Source organism: Narcine bancroftii, chromosome 4 (genome assembly GCF_036971445.1).
Source record: "Narcine bancroftii isolate sNarBan1 chromosome 4, sNarBan1.hap1, whole genome shotgun sequence".
NCBI classification, from domain to species: Eukaryota; Metazoa; Chordata; class Chondrichthyes; order Torpediniformes; family Narcinidae; genus Narcine; species Narcine bancroftii.
Window position 1 is genome coordinate 110231925 of NC_091472.1, and position 18394 is coordinate 110250318.

The following is an 18394-nucleotide window of genomic DNA, read 5'->3' on the forward strand; positions in this document are numbered from 1 at the left end:
TGCTGCATCTAAACTGACTAGTCCTGTCAGAATTCTATGTGCCTCGATGAATTCCTCTCATTCTTCTAAATCTCAGTGAGTATAATAGTAATCTATCTAGGCTTTCTTCACATGTCAATCCTGCCAAACCAAGATTCGATGGTATATTATGGACCACCTTACATCAAGAGAACAGTCAGCCATATGGTGGCCACATATCCTGAAATCACACAATACCAAGGAAGCATGCACAGATTTTTCTCAGCAAGCAGCATCCATGGATTTTGAGTGATAATTGCTTGACTGTGGAAATGGATTAATCTCCTTTATCATTTCCTTTTGATATCATGGCTGATAAATGTTTGCAGGCAATTGGGAGAAGCAGAAATTTCCTGTTAATGTTTCCTTGAGATTATTCTGCTATGTAAATAGTTGGTAGTGTTCTGAGTTTTTGGCCAAAGTGTGTATTTATTTCATTTCCTTTGCATTAAGATCAAGGAATTAAATAAAGAAATTCAATTGATGTGGAATTTTTCATGGCTTCAAGCTATCCAGTGTCTATAGTTATGAATAACATATTTTTAAAATTATAGTCACAATATTAATGTTGGAAACATTATATCTCCAATTATAATCAGCCAACCTTGGTCAGCAAGTCCTACGTACTTATTCTGGCCTTTATGAAAGGGAGGCCAAGGGACTGTCTTCATTGATGGGACAGTGGTAGAAGGGTAGAGGGTGCCTTCATATTCCTGGGAGTTCATATGTCAGAGTATCTCTTCTGCACCACCAAGGAAGCTGCGAAGACAGCACACTAATGCATCCACATTCCAAGAAGTCTGAGGGGATTTTACATATCACAGACCACTCTTTCAAACTCTTTCATCACAGCGTCATTTGGAAAATTGAGCACTCAGGAATGCAGAAGACTGAAAAAATGGCAAACTAGCAGAGTTCGTTAGGGGGACCGACCTCCCTATTGAAGACATCCAAATGATGTACTTCATGAGGGCAACTAACATCATAAAGGAACCCATTACTCTGGTCACAACCTCTTCAGGCAGAAAGCACAGATATTTTTTTCCCAATGCACATTGCATTAAAAATAAAATGGATGACCTTGGAATTTTGCTACAGTTTGGCAGGTATGATGTTGTGGCCATAGAGTCATGGCTAAAGGATAGATGTCATAAGGAGCTACATCTCCAAGGATGCACAGTGTATTGAAAGCATAGGCAGGTAAGCAGAGGTGGTGGTGTGGTTTTGTTGTTAAAGAATAACATTAAATCATTAGAAAGAGATAACATAAGATCAGAAGATATAGAATCATTGTGGATGGGTTTAAGAAATGGAAAGGGTAAAATACACTATTGGTAATTAGATACAGTTGTCCAAACAGTAGCTGGGTTGTGTTCAACAAATTACAACAGCAAATAGAAAGGGTTTGTCAGAAGGGCAATGTTATTAGTACTAAAACACAAAAATCTGCAGACGCCGTGGTTGAAGTCAAAACACAAAGCTGGAGAAACTCAGCAGGTCAATAAAGTTAAAAATACATAACCAACATTTCGAGTGAGAGCCCTTCATCAAGGAATGGAAAAATGTTGGGAGGTGTCCGTACAAAAGAATAATGGGAGGCGACGTTATTGTAGTCAGGGGGATTTTACTAAGCAAGTAGATTGGGAAAATCTTGTTGGAATTGGGTCTCAAGAGATAGAATTTGTAGATTGCCTATAATATAGCTTTTTAGATCAGCTTGTTAATGAGCACATTAGGGGAGCAGCTGTACTGGTTTGGGTGTTATGTAATGCACCAGATGTGTTTCGAGAGTTTAGAATAAACGAACCATTAGGGGTTCACAATATCACAATATGATTGAGTTTAATTTTAGATTAACAGGGAGAAACTAAAGTCAGATGTGTTGGTATTTCAATGGAGTAAAGGGAATTACAGTGGCATGAGAGAGGAACTGACCAAAGTAGATTGGAAGGGGACACTAATAGGAAGGACTGCAAAGTGACATGGATGGATTCCTGCAAGAAATGAGGAGTGTGCAGGATAGATATGCAACAAAAAAAAGGAACTATTCGAATGGAAAAATGTCACAATTGTAGCTGACAAAGGAAGTCAAAGCCAATGTAAAAACAAGAGAAGACATTCAAGAAAGCAAAAATTCGTAGGAAGATAGACTGAGAACTTGCAGAAAGCAACTAAAATATGAGAGAAAAGATGAAGTATGAAAAAACACTTGAAAATAGTATCAAAAATTATACAAAATGCTTCTTCGTGTATATAAAGAGTGAAAGAGAGGTGAGAGTAGATATAGAACCATTAGAAAATGGCACCAGTGAAATAATAATGGGAGACAAGGAGATGGTAGAGGAGCTAAATGAGTATTTTGCATCAGTCTTCCCTGTGGAAGATGTTAGCTGTGTACCAGATGTCCAAGGGTGTCAGCGAAGGGTAGTGAGTGCAGTTAGTCTTACAAAGGAGGAAGGGCTTAGAAAGCTGAATGGTCCAAGGCTAGATAGATATCCCAGACTAGATGGATTGCATCTGTGGGTTATGAAAGAAGTTGCTGCAAAGTTTGTGGAGGCATTGGTAATGATTTTTTAGAAATCAATAGATATGGTCCCAGAAGACTGGAAAATTGCAAATAACACTCCATTACTCAAGAAGTACGGGAGACAGCAGCAAGCACATTGTGGACCTGTTAGCCTGACATCAATGATTGGGAAGGAGTTGGAATTGATTGTGAAGGATGAGGTTATGGAGAACATGGAGGCTCAGAACAAGATAAGCCAATGCCAGCATGGTTTCCTTCAAGGCAAATCTTGGCAAACCTACTGGAATTCTTTGAAGAAATGATAAGGAGGCTGGATAAAGGAGAGGCAGTGGAAGTTGCATATTTGGATTTTCAGAAGATCTTTGCCAGGGTGCCACACATGAGGCTACTTAACAAGATAAGAGGGACATACTAACGACGGTAGAGCAGGAAGCAGAGAGTTAGAATACAGGGATCATATTCTTGTTGGCTGCCAGTTGCTAGTGGTATTCGGTGTTGGGGCTGTTTCTTTTTATGTTGGAAATCAATGATTTAGATGATGGAATGAATAGCTTTGTGATTTAAAGATTATAAGAATGTGGACTGACTTGAAGTTTGCAGATGATAGCAGGAGTAGGTAGTGTAGAGAAATATGGTACAGGCACAGGTCACTGGGATCAGGTAGTACAATTAGTACAGCACAGACTAGATGGCCAAAGGGCCTGTTTTCATGATGTTTTGTATTATGGTTCTACATCTGATGATAAACCCTCCTATCATATTAATCTGTACTATTCATGAAAAAGGACCCTATATATATCTTTACAAAAAAAATACTATACTTCTGCTATGTTTTATGTTTTTTTTCTGGGAGAGCAGATAAGTAATTTAGTATTGAAAGGAAACACAACAATGCCACATTACTGCTAGATATGAAACAGTAACTAGAACCCTTGCATCCTTCTTCACACATGTTAGCGAATCTGCATTCTGCAAAGAATAAGTGGAATCCACAATGGAAAGTGGAGATTGAAACTTTTGGAACGTAAGGGTTCAATCAGGCAGACGCAGCATGGTTTTAGAAAGGGAAGATCTTGTTTGACAAACTTGTTAGGATTCTTTGAGGATATAATGGGTGCAGTGGATAGAGGGGAACAGGTTGATGTTGTATATTTGGATTTCCAGAAAGCGTTTGATAAGGTGCCGCACAAGAGACTTCTCAGTAAGTTACAGGAAAGTGGAGTCCAGGGAAGTATATTGGCCTGGATTGAAAATTGGTTGTCTGGCAGGAGGCAGAGAGTCGGGATAAATGGGAGTTTTTCAGGTTGGCAGAGAGTGGTAAGTGGGGTGCCGCAGGGGTCAGTGTTAGGCCCACAACTGTTCATCATTTACATTGATGACTTGGAGGAGGGGACAAAATGTGGTGTAGCCAAGTTTGCGGATGACACCAAATTGAGTGGAAGAGCAAATTGTAATGAGGATGTGGAGAGTCTGCAGAGGGATATAGTTAAGCTGGATGAGTGGGCAAAGGTCTGGCAGATGGAGTACAATGTTAGTAAGTGTGAGGTTATCCACTTTGGCAAGAAAAATAAAAGAGCTGAATATTATTTAAAGGGTGAAAAACTACAGCATGCTGTTGTGCAGAGGGACTTGGGAGTGCTTGTGCATGAATCGCAAAAAGTTAGGTTGCAGGTGCAGCAGGTTATTAAGAAGGCAAATGGAATGTTGGCCTTCATCGCTAGAGGAATTGAATTCAGGAGTAGGGAGGTAATGTTGCAACTGTATAAGGTACTGGTGAGACCGCACCTGGAGTATTGTGTCCAGTTCTGGTCTCCATATTTGAGGAAGGATATATTGGCTTTGGAGACGGTCCAGAGAGGTTTACTAGGTTGATCCCTGGGATCAAGGGGTTGACTTATGATGAAAGATTAAATCATCTAGGATTCTATTCGCTCGAGTTCAGAAGAATGAGAGGAGATCTTATAGAAACATATAGGATTATGAAGGGTATGGAGAGGATAGATGTAGGAAGGTTTTTTGAGCTGGCCGGGGAAACTAAAATGAGAGGACACAGTCTCAAGATTCGGGGGAGTAGATTTAGGACAGAGATGAGGAAAAATAGTTTTTCCCAGAGAGTAGTAAATGTTTGGAATTCTCTAACCAGGGAAGTGGTTGAGGCTGCCTCATTAAACATATTTAAAATACGGTTAGATAAATTTTTACATGATAAAGGAATTAGGGGATATGGGGAGAAGGCAGGTAGGTGGAGTTAGGTCATAAATTAGATCAGCCATGATCATATTGTTAGAAACAGAAGTACCTTCACAGAAATTGCTCGAGACAAAAATTGAGAACAAAGAACATTTATTATACAACAATGCAAAGTTGGGTCCTTCCCCTTACCCTGGGAATACACACATACACTGGGGCTCACCCAACTTTTATACAGTCTATTTCAGTATAGGAATACCCTCCCCCTTACATTCTTCTGCCTCCTGGATAGTTTTGGCATTAGGCAATCCTGCCTGCCTACATGCTGTTTCTGTGAACTTGGAGGACCAGGGGGTATCCTGTCGGTGTCTCATCATGTCATTATCCTCATTGTCCTTATTCGCAAACCTGTCTTTGTTCTAATTTACACCTTCCCAACTCTCAGGGCTACAGCCTCTTCATATCTTTCTTTCTTTGGCTTGGCTTCGCGGACGAAGATTTATGGAGGGGGTAAAAGTCCACGTCAGCTGCAGGCTCGTTTGTGGCTGACAAGTCCGATGCGGGACAGGCAGACACGGTTGCAGCGGCTGCAGGGGAAAATTGGTTGGTTGGGGTTGGGTGTTGGGTTTTTCCTCCTTTGCCTTTTGTCAGTGAGGTGGGCTCTGCGGTCTTCTTCAAAGGAGGTTGCTGCCCACCAAACTGTGAGGCGCCAAGATGCACGGTTTGAGGCGATATCAGCCCACTGGCGGTGGTCAATGTGGCAGGCACCAAGAGATTTCTTTAGGCAGTCCATGTACCTTTTCTTTGGTGCACCTCTGTCACGGTGGCCAGTGGAGAGCTCGCCATATAACACGATCTTGGGAAGGCGATGGTCCTCCATTCTGGAGACGTGACCCACCCAGCGCAGCATATGCAGAACTTGCAAATACTGTCTAGGGCTTACTAATTTCATATGCAGAACTTGGTAATTCTGTCTAGGGCTAGGAGACCCTTATCTTATTCAGACTAACTCTACTTCCTACATTCCATTATCTATTGTCTATCCTTATCTCATTCATAGGTGAACTTGCTGATTCTGTCTAAAGGCTAGAAGATTCTTATCTTACTCAGACTGACTCTGCTTCCTACGTTCTAATATCCATTTCTTATCCTGTTCATACTGGCTTTATTCATTTACCCATATATCTATATTAGTTTCTTCATCTTCATATTTTTATATCAGTTTTACTCATCTCTCACAATCCTCACTTTTCTTTTAGATCAGTGATACTGATCTCTCACAATGATCAGTGTTACTGATCTCTCAACTGGAATGTATTACTTGCAAACTTGGTCTTTTTCCCAGCTGGTCAGTAAACGAACTGCAGTCTCAGCATCATTAGACAGAATTAGGGAAACATACATCCTTTGGGTTATAGTGTTCTGACGAGGGGTTCGATTAATTAAATACTGCACACAAGTCGTTAGGCAGGGGAGCACCATAATGGTCAGAACAGTGGGTATCAGACTCCAGTTACCAATAAAAAGTCTAGTCCATCCCACACCGGACCAAGGTTGCCACATCTGAACCTGGGCATGGGAAGATTTTCGAACTCCTGAAGAAGTGTCTTTAACCGCCTGACCGTTGTGAGCATTGTCATTAACCAGTCTTTCACAAACGTTGCCTTCAGCAGCCAACGAGTAATCGAGAGCCAGGCGGTTTTGTTGAACTGTGGCTCGTATCTGTCGTCTTTCTTCAGCCCATAAATTCAGGGTCATCACTGTCTGTTCGGTGATGATCTCCAAGGCTGGAGTCTGATTAAACAATTTAAATGCCAAGCAACTGTGGTGTTCTGGAGCAGCTTATGTCGTTTACAACTGGAACTCCCTTTACAGTGGTGGTTCTTAACATTCCGAATGTCTGTGTGACCCAAAGGATGATTTACAGGAGACCAAGTTGGGGAGGGGTGTTTCTTGTCACTGAACCTGTGAGTTGCAGCTTGTCTGTGAACATTAGCATATGTATTCACTCTATCTCTGCTACATGTACAATCCTGACTAACATTCTGTCTGTCATTGTCCCACCATCTTCTTTGTGCTATCTCTTTAAAACTCCTCTTTTTAATACCTGCAGAGGCCAAAATACAAATCAAATCTACTCCTCTAGAGCCGTTCTGTTCCCCTGGTCCATGTTGGGATCCTATATTAACCCATACCCCACTATGACTACTATACTTTATATCTATGCCCTGTCTACATTCTAAAGGTAAATAATTGTCACCTCTGCTGCCCCTATTCCAGGAGGACTTAATACATTGTCAGTAATTTAGTGATGTCCCAAAAATTGGGAACCAACAAGTAAACAATACAATAAATGGTAAAAACAACATTACAGCACTTTTTCTCGGCGTAGTGTAACTTTCAGATCAGAAGGATGAAGGACTGCCCGCCAGGTGGAGGGTAGATTATCAATGTCATTAGTCTGTGGTTCAGCAGCTCGTTTAATTCGTTCGATGTGGCTCCATCCCTTTTCTTTCATTCGCACGCCAGTCACTGTAATCAAAAGTACACAATAGGGGCCATCCCAGACAGGTTTTAGTTGGTGATCTTGCCATGCTTTTACATATACCCAATCACCAGGTTTAATAGAATGAATAGGATACTCCAGGGGTGGGCAGTAACAGCTGCATGTCTATTTTCTCCGTGAGCGCAGCCTGTTTGGCAGCTGCATCTGCCTGTCTGTTCCCCTGTGCTTCAGGACTGTCACCACTTTGATGGCCCCGTACATGAACTACAGCTATTTCCTCAGGTAATGTAAGAGCATCTAGAGATTGGACAATTAAGTTTTCATGGATCAACTTTTGTCCTTTTCCAGTTATCATTCCCCGCTCTTTCCAGATCTTCCCAAAGGTGTGCACTACACCAAAAGCGTACTTTGAGTCTGTGTAGATCGTGCCCACCTTGTTCTCTAGACCCTGGAGTGCTCTACAGAGGGCATACAATTCACAAGATTGTGCTGACCAATGACCGGGGAGGCGACCGGCTTCAATCACCACTCCTTCTTTCCCATCCACTACACTATACCCGCTATAGCGAGTGTCATCAATGTAATGGGAAGATCCATCAATAAACCACCTTTCACCCTCCTGTAAAGGCTCATCGCTTAAATCCTCTCTAATTTTGGTCTGTAAATCTATTACCTCTAAACATACATGCTCTAACTCATTTATGGTATTGTCAGAATTTGGAGAAACCAAGAAAGCTGCTGGATTGTGTTCTTTATTCGTAATCAGGGTCAAATCATCCCTATCCATTAGGATCGCTTCATATTTTAAAATTCTAGAGTCTGTGAGCCACCTTCCAGCACGTTGTAAGAGAATATTGCGAACTGTGTGAGGGATGTGAACTATCATCGGGGCACCAAACGTAATCTTTCATCCTTCCTCAACTAAAATAGCAGTGGCTGCGATGGCTTGCACACACTCTGGCCAACCACGACAAACAGGGTCTAAAACTTTTGACAGAAAAGCAACTAGCTGTCTACAGCCTGCCCTCTCTTGTGTTAGTACTCCGGTGGCTACACCTCCTTTTGCATTGGTATATAGGTCAAATGGCTTGTTTAGGTTGGGTAGAGCCAACACTGGGGCACTAATAAGGCGCTGTTTCACCAAGTTAAAATCTTTAATCTCTTCCTCTGTCCAGACAACAGCTTTGCCCCCTAGAATCGTGAGTTTATCATAGAGAAATCTGACCAGGCTAGAATAATTTTCAATCCAGATTCTACAGTATTCCACTAAACCAAGGAATTTCCTAAGTTCTTGGGCATTCTTGGGAGGGGGAATCTGTAGAATACCACGTATCCTTTCTGGACTTATTTTCCTAGCTCCCTGACTTACCAGATGTCCTAAATATTTAACTTCTGATTGAACAAATTGTAATTTGGAATCGCTCACCCTAAGACCCTTATTCTCCAGAAAATTCAAAAGTTCACCAGTATACTGTTTAGCTAATTCATACGTTTTTCCCGTAATTAACAAATCATCAACATATTGTATCAACTGACAATTCTCTCTCCGAGGAGCCTCATCTAGTATTTGTTCTAAGACCTGGCCAAATAAATTTGGTGATTCTGTAAAGCCCTGGGGAAGGACCGTCCACCGGTATTGATTCTTACGTCCAGTAAAAGGATTTTCCCATTCAAAGGCAAACAAGTCTCTGCTCTCTGTTGCTAATGGACAGGTCCAGAAAGCATCTTTGAGGTTAATCACACTAAACCATTTACTATGGGGATCGATTTTACCCATTATTGTATAGGGATTAGGTACAACCGGGTGACGGGTGAGAATAATTTTGTTCAGCTCCCTCAAGTCCTGCACTAATCGATAGGTACCGTCTGGTTTTTGACAGGTAAAATTGGGATATTAAAAGGTGACATACAAGGTTCGAGTATACCATCTTTCACCAACTGGTCAATTCCTGGCTGCAGCCCCTTTCGGCCAGCCATCGGATTTGGATACTGTTTTCGTCTAATTACTTGTTCAGAATCTTTTAAAGTAACTTGCAGGGGAGGAATATCTAACACTCCTCTATTGCCTCTTTCTGCCCATACTCCAGGATTTATTAGTTCTCAATCTTCCTCGCTTAATACATACAATTGAACCCCGATACCTGATTCCTGTGGTCTGGTGCCGATAGCCAATTGGTCCTGTAAATCTCGTCCTAACAAACAAACTCCAGCTTGGGGAACTAGTAAAATATCCTCTGTTATTATCTTTTCTTCCATTTGTATTCTTACATCTCTTAATACAGGGACTGTAAAGTCTCTTCCTCCTACTCCCGAAATCATCACGGTCCCCTCTATCTTAACACCCTCAGGTGGTTGTAAAGTACTAGACCGGGCTGTCCCAGAATCTACTAAAAAGGTCATCTTGTCACTGTGGGGTTCTATGCTTAAATTTACCAATGGTTCTACGTGAAGCCCCACGGAGTGTATTGACTGAGAACCGTGACCCCCCCCCCCCCCTATTCATAATCTGCTTCCATCTGTCGGACTCTGGCTTTACCCTACCCTTAATTTAGTCTATGTGTCATCTGAGTCCAGCGTGTTTGTTAAATGAAGTGATAGGAGAATCAGTTTATTACACAGCATAAGAATAAAGCTTAACAGAGCTCTGGTTCAGTCGTTAGTTCATAGGTCACCTGCACAGTGAGCTATTCCCCAAGACTGACCTCTACTGTCCAGTCTCTACAGTTTATATAGCTCAACCTTATACAGAACAAAAGTTGGCTTCCTTTGCTAGATTTCACTATCATACAGAACAAAAGTTGGCTTTCTTTGCTAGATTTCTTGCATAAGATTTATCACGTAATTTCCTGCTCTGCAGTTATCTGGGGTGTAGAGCTCCCATCTTAATCCTCAAGGTCAGAATATCCTGTTGTTTTGATCAGAAATCAATTCATACCCCAGATATTTCTAATTATTTCTTTGTTCTCATCTGGCCATATTCTTCTGTTCTACTCAACACCTCCTTCTGTCTTCTTACTGATTCCATTCTCTTTGTTTCTGACAGTCTCTGTCAGGATTCTTTTTGTTTGTGCTAATCAACACCTCCTTTTGCCTTAACATTCCTACTAAATTGTTTCATACATATCCTTTCTTTTGTATTTTGGGAGCAGGCAATTCTAAACCTACTGTAATCAGCCAACTTTGCTACATACTGTTGCTGCCCCTTACTTACATTACTCTTTCCCTTCACCATGAGGTAAATATTAAATTGTTACATAGTACTGGATTCATGTATACAAACTGAATAGTACATAAGCATATATTCTACATACTTTCTATGATTAATTAACCCCTATATTCCAACACATCAGTGTGTAAGGTTGCGTCTCTCTGGCTTGCATTGGGCACTCTCTCTTAAAATGTCCCTCCTTTTACAATGGTAGCAAACTAATGCTCCTGTTTCCCAATTCCTACCGGGATTACCACGAGGTCCCGGGAACAGTCGTCGTCCCCGGAATTCCCCTCTACCCTTGCCCCTGCTCTGGTCTCTACTCTCCCACTCCAGGAGCTCCTCCCAATGTCCAGGAGCTGGCACACAGCCCCTACCCTTTCCTTGCTGTCCCTCCACGACTTCCTTGACTGCCTGCATCAAAATCTTAGCCTTTCCTTTCTGTTTATTGGGCATTCTCTCTTAAAATTACGCACCTCCGTACTAGTCAGAGGCACATTTACAAAACCGAGACCCTCTCCCATGGGAACTTCCCGTAAAGGTCTCATCCAGTTAATTTCTGGCTTATCCTCTCCTTTATAATGTCTAGATTCCTGCTCTCCGGGAAATGAATCAAAGGGTTCTGCCCTTCCCTCCCGGAGGGTCTCACACTGTTTTGAATCAAAGTCTCCTCCCTCTCTTGTCAATAGGGTGGTAATCTAGTACTTTGTGAACGGGTCATCATACCACCCCTACTTTCTTCTCCTTTCTTTAGCTGTGGGGGAGGAGGGGAAGGTGCAGAAGGGTAGAGCATAGGAGAGAGAGGAAAGATAGGAGCCGGATTAGGAGGAGCATAAAGTGGAGGAAGGGAATGTAACACATCCCATCCTTGTGTTTCAGGGACAAAAGGTTCCTTATCTTTCTTGTCTTTCTTGTCCTTGCATTCCTTTTCATTCAAACCAGTTGATCAAACGATCCCCTGAGCCAGCAGGCTGCATATTCCCTGCTCTCAAGATTATCTCTTTGGTTTTGATAGAGCCAGATGTTCAATGCCTGACACATTCAGTCATCCTCGGATCCGAGCTTTGACCAATATACTGAACTCCCTTTTATCGGACTTTTAACCCATTCCAAACAGCAATACCTGACCATGGTCAGTTTGTCTTTCCCACGGGTTCTCCCCGCACCCCAATCAGATAACATTAATCCTAACGGACTTTGCTTGGTTATCTGATCCTTCCATCCTTCATTAGGACTCTCTTCCTTACTACTCACACCTCCCATACTAACAGGTAAGTAAAATTTCTCTTACCGAGATCCAGTAGCTAGCTCTAGCGTGCTTCCTTAATGTCCTCTCGTTGTTTGTTCTCAATGCCTCTTCTCGGATTTCACTCGCTTCATCCACTGACCAGTCACCCTTCGTCCGAGAGTCAAGCTGAATCAGCTGGGGTGCACCTACCCCCGTCGTCGGGCACTCTGTCAGTGGAGGAAGTTGGATCCCGGACGAGACCCCATTTGTTAGAAACAGAAGTACCTTCACAGAATTTGCTCAAGACAAAAATTGAGAACAAAGAACATTTATTATACAACAATGCAAAGTTGAGTGCTTCCCCTTACCCTGGGAGTACACACACACACTGGGGCTCACCCAACTTTTATACAGTTTATTTCAGTATAGGAATACCCTCCCCCTTACATTCTTCTGCCTCCTGGATAGGTTTGGCATTAGGCAATCCTGCCTGCCTACATGCTGTTTCTGTGAACTTGGAGGACCAGGGGGTATCCTCATTATCCTCATTGTCCTTATTCACAAACCTGCCTCTTCATATGTAGAACTTGCTAATACTGTCTAGGCCTTACTAATTTCATATGCAGAACTTGGTAATTCTGTCAGGGCTAGGAGACCCTTATCTTATTCAGACTAACTCTACTTCCTACATTCTATTATCTATTGTCTATCCTTATCTCATTCATACGGACTTGCTGATTCTGTCTAAAGGCCAGAAGATTCTTATCTTACTCAGACTGACTCTGCTTCCTACATTCTAATATCCATTTCTTATCCTGTTCATACTGGCTTTATTCATTTATCCATATATCTATATTAGTTTCCTCATCTTCATATTTTTATATCAGTTTTACTCATCTCTCACAGTATTGAATGGCGGAGCAGGCTCGATGGGCCATTTTTGGCCTACTCCTGTTCCTACTTCCTATGTTCCTATGTTCCTAAATCATGCAGAAGGATGGGAGGACCTTGGAAGGCTATTTAAGAATAGTCCCTTCACTGGTCCTGATTTCCTCCCTTCCCCCCCCCCAACCCCCTCATCCCTCATGGCAACAGCAAGGCACACCTGGCGGAAGAGCAATGCGCAAAAGTGCTGGAGAGATTTACACTACAATCACAGTGTCTGCTGACTTTCCTGTTAACTCCTGGCAGAAGGCTGCCTGGAAGGTCACAGTAAGGACATGAGAAACCTGCATTTTGATGAAACTTGCAAATGGCCATTACCGGTGTTCATGCTCCCATTAAAAGGGAAAGTAGATGAAGTGCATGTCTTTGAGTCAGCAGATTGTGAGACTTTCACACAAGCAGCAGTGAACAAAAACTATAATAGCTGCAGACTAGAATAAACCCGTTATCCTGATTAACACAGGCAAAGAAGCCAGAGATTATTTGTTAGTGTTGACTGGGAGTTATGAGCAGCCACAACTCTTAAGACAAAGAATGGGATTTTAATGCTTACGCTTTAAAAATATGCAGTTTCAGCAAACATTTAACAAGTTCACAACTCTTCGAGTAAACCTAAATAGCTTCCCCCCTATCCTTAGACTGATAGCTCAGTGGTTACAGCACTGGTCTTGTAAACCAGGGTTTGCAAGTTCATTCCTTGCTCATTTCTGTGAGGGGGCACTGGATGAAGTGGTGAATCTCTGTCTTCCTTATGGTAGAGAAAATTTCATGCAAGTTACATCCTAAATGTAGTATTACGTTCCAATAATCCCTGTAACCTGCAAGGGTTTCCTCCCATCTTTCAAAACATAAAAGCGTTAATCGGGATATTTGGGCAACATGGGTTTGTTGGTGGGAAAGCCCTGCCACCGTGTTGTAAATAAAAAAAATTAAATATCTACAAGAAAACTATCTTTTTTTTCCCTGCTATATGGTTCTGAACCCTAGAAGAGATTAAGAAGCTGTCAGCACCACAGCAGAAAAGCACAAAAGATATCAATGCTGGGAATCTGAAATTAAAAGAGAAAATGCTCGAAATACTCAGTAGATCAACCAGCATCTGTGGAAAGAGGAGATGAAGTGACATTGGTTCAGGGCACTCAGCAAAGTTTCAGCCTCTCTTTTTCATACATAAGTGAAGCAAGATTGAGGTGAGAAAGCTGTGATGAACAGACATCATCCCAAAATGTTCACTTAATTCCTCTCTGCTCCTTGACCTGCTGAGTATTTCCTGCATTTTGTGCTCTTACTACTATCTCTTTTGAAGTAATGTGAACAAATATTTAACCCTCCCTCAGTGCTATAAGTTGGTGATTCACTGAACTCTCCATTCTGGAACTTTGTTTATCATTTTAACATCAAGGTTGTCTTGCAGCCAACAATCACACATTGAAACCCAATGTGTGCATACCTTAGCCCTTATTTTGCCAAGGAAGAGGGCTGATTCAAAACAGTGGAGAGAAATATTGTTGCTGAATTAATATCAACTTAATTCGAGCCAAAATTTCATTTTAGAAAAAATAGCAGCATCCAGTTTATTGCTTTCTAAATGAAAATAGCAATATTCACAGACAGCCCTAACTGTCTTTACTCTCTCACTGATACATCTGATATCAGAATGGGGACTTCTGTCACTATATTAGCAGTAAAGAGTTTGGGCAAATGGAATTTAAATTTAAGGACTTAAAAAGAATGTTCTGAGTTTTAGTGTGTTTCTCCTCGAGACTCACCACTTTAATTCTTGAGAATAAGCTCTCAACAAAGGCTAAGAAAGTTGGTTCAGTATTTTTCAGAGTTTTGAACAATGAGGAGTGATCTTATTTATCCACGAGATCCTGTGGTGGTTTGACAAAGTGGACGCTTAAATATTTTCTCCATAGTTTCAACATAAAGGAGCCAAGGGACAAAGAAACCTTCTTGAAGAGGGTGGTTAAACTCACAGATAATTATTATCCCCAATATATTTAATTTAATCAAACACTTCTTTCAATTAAGATTATAAGACCCTAAGATATAGGAGCAGAAATAGGCCATTCAGTCCACTGTGTCTACCCCACCATTTAATCATGAGCCAATCTATTTTCCCACCCAGCCCCACAACCCAGCCTTCTCCCCATAATCTTTGATGCCCTGGCTAATCAAGAACCTATCAATTTCTAATTACATCCAATAACCTGGCCTCCAAGATGGCCTGTGGCAACAAATTCTATAGATTTACAAACCTCTTGCTGAAGAAGTTCAGTTACAATGTAAGACCTTTGACCATTTAGTATTAAAAAATTACTTATAGAACACAAGAGCACACTACAGGCCCTTCAGCCCACGATGTGCCGATGTATGTAAATAGAATCGATAACAATCTAAATCTTCCCTATCACACACAAATAACCCTTTATTTCTCTAACACTCCATGTGCCTATTGAAGAGTATTTTGAATGTACCTATGATACCAACCTCCACCACCACCCCTGGCAACAAATTCCAGGCACCCACCACCCTCTATGTAAAAACATGAACTCTGACATCTCCCCTAAACTTTCCTCCACCCTACCTAAATGAGATGACCTCTGTTATTTGCTATTGTCACCCAAAGAAGAGGGTGCTGGCTGTCCCCATTACCTATAGACCACCCTCAACCTTACTTCAGATGTCATGTTGTCCATACACCAACCTGTTAAATTTCCTCTCCAACCTCCAAATCATCTATATTCTTCCTGTATATGGGAATACTCCAATGCTGCAATAACTCAAATAAATCAATAACTCAAAAGATGAGAGTTACAGAAATATAGTTTTTTATTTACAATAAACTTGAAGGTCATCCTGTGCTGTGACCTAGGCATTCTGGGGAAGGGTTATGGTGTTGGAGCCTTTATACACGATCAAGAGGGAGGATCCATGGGTGTAGTCACAGGACGGGGCAGAGCCAGATTAATGCAGTTCACCACAGGAGATTAAACCCCAATATACAAAAGTGCTGAAGAAATTCAACAGGTCACGCAGCAGCCATAAGAAGAAAAGGGTAACCTAGGTTTCAGTCCTGGGCCCTTTTTCGGGTTTTCTCCAGCACATTTGTGTACTGCAATCAGCACCAGAATCTGAAGACTTCTTGTTCAACAAAAATAAAATCCCAATTCAGGCTCAGACAATGTGGACAGGAAGGAATAATTTTAACTCATCTTTTGAATTAAAGATTTAGAAAGTTTCAAAAATAATTTATTTCACCTAGAAATTAAGATAAAATTGGAGAGTGTTTCTTTTTTCTGGATGGGAATGCAACTGCAACCATTTCTGATCCCCAGTCATCTGACCATTCAACACTGCCCTTCTTTTTAAAACATACCCACCCACCCATAACTTGTGTGGATATTGGCTGTCACTTCCACCCCTTCCCTCTCCCCATAGATCCTTAGCTGTCATTTTCTGACCAGCATTCCCCACTCTCCCAAGACTGTCAATTTCTGCCCCTCTTACAACCATATTCTCTCAGATTTTGCCTTAGTTCCAGAGAGCACCTTTTTATTTTGCATACTCTATGTTATTCAACTCACACTCTTCACATCTAACTGTGATGAAATGCTTTGAGAGATTGGTCATGACTGGAATGAACTCATACATAAGCAAAGACTTGGACCCATGCAATTTGCCTAATTCCACAATCATTCCCCAGCAGATACAATCTCACTGGCTTTTCACTGAGTCCTGTATCACCTTGACAACAGCAATACCTAGATCAGGCAACTTTTCATCAATTAAAAATCAGCTTTCAGCGCTATCAACCCCTCAGTATTGATTACCAAGATTCAAAACCTGGGCCTCTGCACCTCCCTCTGCAACTTGATCCTTGAGTTCCTCATCGGAAGACCACAGTCAGTGAGGATCAGTAATAACACCTGCTTCTCACTGACAATCAACACAGGTGCAGCTCAAGGATGTGTGCTCAGACCACTGCATTACTCTCTCTACACCCACTGTTACAAGATCAAACCAGCAACCACAAAGAAGGCGGCATATCACACAGGGGTAAAGATGAACAATTACTTTATTAACAAAAAAAATTCACCTTCAAACTTTCATTCAAAATCCCCCCTTTTATAACAATGCCCACTGGTTACTATGCAAATTTCTATAACAGTATAAAACTAATAAATTCCCCAGCCTAAATATAACATATATAATTAAAGTCTAAGTTATATTTCCAACCAGCCCACAGAAAAACTTAGACACAAAACAAACACAAAACTTCGATCTCAACTGAAGCAAAGATCATAAACAAAATTCAGTTTGTTTGGTAAACTGAAGCCAAAATATCTTTGAGAGAGGAGAGAGAGAGAGAGAGAGAGAGAGAGAGAGAGAGAGAGAGAGAGAGAGTACAAAATTCAAAGTTGTCTTGTGTTGCTTGCAGAGAGAGGAACAACTGGCTTGGTCCAGATCCTTCTGGCTGCCTTCAGAATATTCATCCTTTTTGAAATCCCAACATTCTAAACTGTCCTCCAGACAATGACTCATGCTCTGGGCCTTCTTCCACTCCACAGCACCCCCAGTGGTGGTTTATCATCCAAGTCCAGATTTTTTTTTCTTTTTCTGCATATGCTCAGTCTGTCTCCCACTCTCTTAGGAGTCCACCTTCACCTTGGCTCTCTAAGGCAAACTGTCACTTTTTAACATAAAACCACACAACACATAGGCCAATACACAACACAGAACTCTGTAACACCATGAATGTATGGCTAGGCATAATTCAAATGTCACCTACAAATTTGCTGATGACACCACAGTTTTGGCAGAATCACAGATGCCAATGTGGAAACATACAGGACAAAATAGATCAGCTGATTGAGAGATGTCACAACAACAGCCTTGCACTCCACGTCAGCAAAACAATGGAATGGATTGTGGACTCAGGAAGAGGAGACCAGGAGAACATAAACCAGTCCTCATCGAGGGGTCAGTAGTGGAAAACTTCAAAGACCTGGATATCAAAATCTTTGAAGACATATCTTGGGGCTATCATGTCAATGGAATTGAAGAAGACATACCAGCAGATATATTTCATGAGGAATTTGAGGAGATTTGGTATGTCACCAATGACTCTTGCAAATTTCTACAAGTGTACGATGAAGAGCATTCTGATTGGTTGCATCATTGCCTGGCATGGAAGTGCCATTGCACAGGTTAGGAACAGGCTACAGAAGGTCTTAAACACAGCCAAGGACATCATGGCCATTAGTCTTCACTCATTAAGAACATCTTCATGAAGCGGTGCCTCAAGAAAACAACCTCTAGCACCAATGACCCAGTCTTACCCTTTTCTCACTGCTACCATCAAGAGGTACAGGAGCCTAAAGACACACACTCAGTGTTACAAAAACAGCTTCTTCCCCTCCATCATCAGATTTCTGAATGGAAAACAAACCTATAAATACTACTTCACTTTCCTTTTTTGCACTTTTTTAAGATATCATATTTACAGCATTGCAATTTATAATAATTTTGCATCCTGTCCTGCATAATACATCTGCCACAAAACAACAAGGTTTCTGACAAATCTTCATGACAATAAACCTGATTTTGATTCTGAACATTTCCTGCTGTAAAGAGATAATGCTTGAACATCGTACAAACATGTCGGAGAAACTCAGCAGGTCGTACAACATTTAAAGGGTTGAAAGGGTAATCAATGTTTTTGGCCTGGGCCCTTCATCAGGAATGTAGATGCCTGATAAGACGTTG

General features: G+C 41.4%; 1 long non-coding RNA gene across 1 annotated transcript in view; it reads left to right on the forward strand.

Annotated features, from left to right (window-relative positions):
- Window positions 1–1104: 1104 nt before the first annotated feature.
- Window positions 1105–18394, forward strand: part of LOC138759921 (uncharacterized) — a 33435-nt gene continuing 16145 nt past the window's right edge. Inside the window, exon 1 of the long non-coding RNA XR_011355228.1 lies at window positions 1105–1218. This is a non-coding gene — a long non-coding RNA (uncharacterized lncRNA). The remainder of the gene's footprint in view (window positions 1219–18394) is intronic.